Source organism: Physeter macrocephalus, chromosome 21 (assembly GCF_002837175.3).
Source record: "Physeter macrocephalus isolate SW-GA chromosome 21, ASM283717v5, whole genome shotgun sequence".
NCBI classification, from domain to species: domain Eukaryota; kingdom Metazoa; phylum Chordata; class Mammalia; order Artiodactyla; family Physeteridae; genus Physeter; species Physeter macrocephalus.
Window position 1 is genome coordinate 47201317 of NC_041234.1, and position 4970 is coordinate 47206286.

At 42.1% G+C, this 4970-nt stretch overlaps 1 non-coding gene across 1 annotated transcript; it reads left to right on the plus strand.

Annotated features, from left to right (window-relative positions):
• The first annotated feature begins 4495 nt into the window (after positions 1-4495).
• On the plus strand, positions 4496-4568 carry TRNAW-CCA (transfer RNA tryptophan (anticodon CCA)). The gene has a single exon. It is a non-coding gene; the product is annotated as a tRNA-Trp (tRNA).
• The last annotated feature ends 402 nt before the right edge of the window (positions 4569-4970 follow it).

Below are 4970 nucleotides of genomic sequence, written 5' to 3' on the forward strand. Positions count from 1 at the left end.
GCCTACGCATACAATGCAATATTGTTCAGTTAGAGAAAGGAATGAAGTAGTGACACAAACTTTGACAATTATGCTAAGGGAAAGAAGCCAGACACAAAAAGCCACATATTGTTTTTCACATAATTCCATTTATATGAAATGTCTGGAATAGGCAAATCCAGGGAGACAAAGTAGATTAGAGGTTTCCTAGGGCTGGTGAGGATTGAGAAATTGGGGGTGGTGGCTAAGGGGTATGGAGTTTCTTTTGAGGATAATGAAAGTGTTCTGAAATAGACAGTGGTGAAAGTTACACAACTTGGTGTTTACATTAAAAACCACTGAATTGCATACTTTAAATGCGTGAGCTATATGGTATGTGAATTATATCTCAATAAAACTGTTAATAAATTTATTTTAATATGGGCAGAGAAAGAAAGACTGTCAGAGAAAATGGTAAAGGAAAAACCCCAGAGGTAGGATAACCCAGAGTAAGCACTGGGGCAGATACACAGAAAATAAGAGCAGGTCAAGAGAGTTTTTCACAACAAGGGTCAAATGCCATGGACAAGCCGTGTATGATCACGACTGCCTTTCTTCTTTGCTCCCCTATTTTTCCTCTTGTCTGAGTAAGGAGACATCTCCACTGTGATCCCTAGAAGGCAGGAGGGTCTGGGCCCTCTCACACTCAGGCCCTACGACCTGTACTTATGCAAAAGTCTGGCAGCGTATGAACAAAACAGAAGCTAGTTTATACAAAGGCAGGGACCACATAAGAGGAAAGGATAAGGTTATTACCAATGAGAAATCTTAAGATAATTATCCAGTCTCTTCCAGGTGACCAGTTTTATCCTGTAAGGAATATGAATTTTGTCAGTAGCTGGTGCAAAGCTAAATGCCAGTGGGGCATGATATGATGAAGTAGAATGGTCCTTGAATACCCTTCACTTTGGCAAAGTCATCATCAAAGAGCACTAAGTCATTTCCTATGCAAGAGCCTACATAAAGTATTTTAACCAACTGGATCTTTTGCCTTCAATTCTTCCTTGAATGGAGTTTATAATCTAAATCCATGAAGGCCAAGTGTACACTGGACCACAAGTTCTACCCATGAAAATATCACTAGTCATTCATTTCTCTACATCAGCATCCCACAGGGGACTTGATACAATATAGGTGTTCAGTAAGGATTACTTAACTGACCAATTGACTGACTGAATAAATGAATGAAGCAAGTGGACATACATTAACAAAAGAGCAACATGTGTAAAGGTTGGAAGATAAGAAATTAAATTCCTACAGTAGAGGGGCATGGAAGTGAGGGAAGATACTGAAAGTTCCAGGTTTAGTTGAGGGGAGCCTAGTTTGCCTTGCCAGTTCAGGCCAGGCAGGGAAAGTTCGAGTGGAGCTGACCTAATCTGAGGCAATAGGGAGTGATGACCCAGGGGAAAGCAGAAAGGCATGCCCAGCCCACAGACACGCCAATCCAAACACTGCACCCAACACACACAGCAAAACTGCAGGCCCAGTTTGGCCTAAGGGCCATACTTGGTAGCCTTTGGGAAGGCTTCTTAAGAGGAGGTGGCGGTCACAAATGTTTGGATGAAGAGAGAAAACTTGTGTGTTATGAGGAGTCCACATTCCAGGGTCGAGTTGGGACAGATTGTTCAAAGGATGGGAACTTTGAGTTAGGGACACCAAGAGGCAAGGAAGAAAGAAGAGATTGGAGAAATGAGGTTAGCTGGAGCTGCCAGGAAGGAGACAAAGTCCCAGTAAGAGAACAATGGAGAAGCCACCCCAGGAGAAAGAGACAGAATTTGGACTGGACTCATAGCACTTTTAGCATAATATCACAAAATATTTGCTGAGGTGCTTGTCTTACCACCAGACTGAGCACAGGGCCTTCATCTGATTGTTCTGAGCATGTGCCCTGATGCCTGACAATGTCTGCAGACTGAATGAAAGGTTGGATGAATGGATGACTGAATGAGAAGAGGAGGTGTATTTAACATGGTAGACAGCTTAGGAAACCATCCAAAAGAAGAAAAAAAGTTCTTTGTGCAGAGATGTTTATTACAGCATCATCTGTAATGGTGAAAAATTGGAAATACTTAAGTAAATGATGGTGCATCCACTCAATGGAATATTATGTGGCCATTAAAATGACAATTATAAAGACACTGTAGCAACACAGCAAATGATTATGATATAATGCTAAGTGACACAAGCAGATGAAATTGCATCTATGCCGTGATTATAAGTATGTAAAAATGATGTATATATACGGCCAAGCCCTGGAAAGGGGAGCATAAAAATGAAAACATGTGACTCATGGGGTGGCAGGATGATCAATGAATTATTTTTTCTTTTCTTTTGATTTGTGTTGATGTCATTTATGCCTTTACAAAGGAAAAAGTAAAGTTGATAGGTGGCAACCTGAACCATGACCTTGAAAATTGAACAGAAAGGCCTGGTGCCAGAGATGGGAATCCCCACAAAATGATGTTGCCAAGGTGAAAGAAGGCTAAGGCTGGAGCTGAGCCTGCAGGCATAGAAAGGAAGAGGTGAGTTAGGGAGATGTATGCAGTTATTGTCTGCAAATATGTGACCTGGGCAGGTTTTACCTGTGCTGGAATCAAGAGAGTAGGGAATTTGAAATAAGAAGACCAAAGTTCTGCTGCTTACTATGTGATATTTTGGGCAAGTTTATGAACCTCTGAGCCTCAGTTTGGTAATCTGTAAAATGGAGCTAAAGATCGTTAATTCACAGTGTTGTTTTGAGGATTAAGTGGAAGAGAATGCATATGAAAGCCCTTTGTAAATGACAAAGCCTATACAGCTATAAACAGCTATTACCATTCTCATCATCATTATAGTTATTATGTCTCCCAACTTGGCTTGAAATTCCATCCATAAGAGATTTATTTCAATAACAAGCACATACTTCTGTAATAATCTGAAGGAGGAGCTATCAGTCATTCAAGAGTCAATAGAGCCTAGTTCGTGGTTGTCAACTCTGGCTGCTGTTAGAATCACATGGGGAGATTTTATTAATTGATGCCCAGGCCACACGCCTAAGCCATTAAGGCAGAATCTCTGGAGATGGAAGCCAAGCAGGGGTATTTTTTAAAGCTCGAAACCTGGGACTTCCCTGGCAGTCCAGTGGTTAAGGCTCTGCACTTCTAATGGAGGGGATGCAGGTTCAATCCCTTGATCAGGGAACTAAGATCCCGCATGCTGTGCGGTGTGGCCAAAAGAAAAACAAGGCTGCTAAACTGCATCTGGGGTTAAGAGCTATTGGCAAGTGGGCCCTGAAGCCGGGCAGCCCTGACTTCAAATTTCAAGTTAAATTTTGTCTCCTCCTCTCATAGACATAGAGAACAGACATGTGGTTGCCAAGGGGGAGGGGGCTTGGGGGGGAGGCTGGAGTGAGAGTTTGGGTTTAGCAGATGCAAACTAGTATATATAGAATGGATAAATAACAAGGTCCTACTGTATAGCACAGGGAACTATATTCAATATCCTGTGATAAACCATAATGAAAAGAATATAAAAAGAATGTATATATATATATGTGTAACTGAATCTCTGCTGTACAGCAGAAATTACAACATTGTAAATCAGCTATACTTCAATAAAAAAAAGTTATCTCCTCCACTTACTAAGTTTGTGATCTTATTACATACTCTAAACCTCACTTCCCTTATTTTGAAATAGAAACAATGGTACCTACGTCATAGGGTAGTGGTGAGGATCAAAGGAGTTAATACATGTGAACAACTTTAGCACAATGCCTGGCCCACAGTAAGTGCTATGTGGTGTTCACTAGTTTTGTTGTTATTTGTAGGCTCTGCTCCAACCTCATCCTGAGGGACCTGTCTTGACCTTAGCAGAGGGAAGAGAAGGTACAGCATGCAGTCTGCTTTATCACCAGTTTTGCTCTGACTTTCTAACTCCAAGCCCCCAGTGGCTGGTCTCTTTGCTCAGATGTTCTAATACCTTGAGCTTGAATCCCTGACACACGACTTTTACAGCTGGCCCTCTTTAATGAAAATTGGCTTCCCGTGGAGATCTCAAATGCCCATCTCTCTCTTCAACCTCCAGGCCTAACATGTGCTATGGACTAGTCTTGGTTGTTGCTTGAATAATAAGCTTGTCAATTAATCCAGATACCACCTGCCCACTTTCACCTAAGCCTTGCCCAGTCCGGTCCCACCCAACCCAAATCTTGCTTCTGAAGCATTTCTGAAAAGAAAACTCACCAGATTTGTATACTCTTTGTTTTCTGGAACAAAGGACAGACATAGTCACCCCAGATTTCTTACCTAATGGGCAGGTGAGAAGGTAGTAGAAAGAGGCTGGGCATTTCTCCTGAGTGTGTACAATCTACAATGGTGACAGGCATCTGTAATAACTAAAACTGCCTGAATATTTTTTGCACTCTGTATAAATTTCCTATGGCTGCCGTAACAAATTACCACACACTTGGTGGCTTAAAACAACACACATTTGGGGGACTTCCCTGGTAGTCCAGTGGTTAAGACTCCATGCTCCCAATGCAGGGGACCCAGGTTCAATCCCTGGTCAGGGAACTAGATCCAGCATGCCGCAACTAACACCCAGCACAGTCAAATAAATAAATATTTTTTTAAAAAAACACATTTTTTACAGTTCTGTAGGTCAGAAGTCCAAAATCAGTCTCCCTGGGCTAAACTCAAGGTGTCAGTAGGGCCACGCTCCCTCTGGAGGCTCTAGGGGGAGAATCCAGTCCTTTCCTCTTCCAGTTTCTGGTGGCTGCCAGCATTCCTTGGATTGTAGCCACATCACTCCAATCTCTGCTTCCTTGGTCATATTGCCTTGTCAATGTTCTCTCTGACTCCCTCTTATAAGGACACATGTGATTGTGTTTAGGGCCCACTCAGACAATCCAGGATAAGCTCCCCACCTCAAGATCCTTATATTAACCACATCTGCAATATCCTTTTCTGCCATAT